We start from the raw sequence: 219 nt of genomic DNA on the forward strand, positions 1-219 counted from the left end.
TAAGGCGAAAGTAACACCTCCACCCAATCCCCAACCCTCCTATTATGCGTATGAGAACCCGTGCCTCGCTCATTGTGTATGCCTGTGATCAAGTACCGTTATTATGTCAAAAACACCCATGTATCTCTTTTCCGTCTTCCATGGCCGCTTTGTGGTTAGGGTGAGAAGGCGGGAAAGAAGAAGTTGGTGACAGAGATGAGAATGTGTCCCTCTTCCCAC

This window comes from Penaeus monodon, chromosome 24 (genome assembly GCF_015228065.2).
Source record: "Penaeus monodon isolate SGIC_2016 chromosome 24, NSTDA_Pmon_1, whole genome shotgun sequence".
In the NCBI taxonomy this organism is placed as follows: domain Eukaryota; kingdom Metazoa; phylum Arthropoda; class Malacostraca; order Decapoda; family Penaeidae; genus Penaeus; species Penaeus monodon.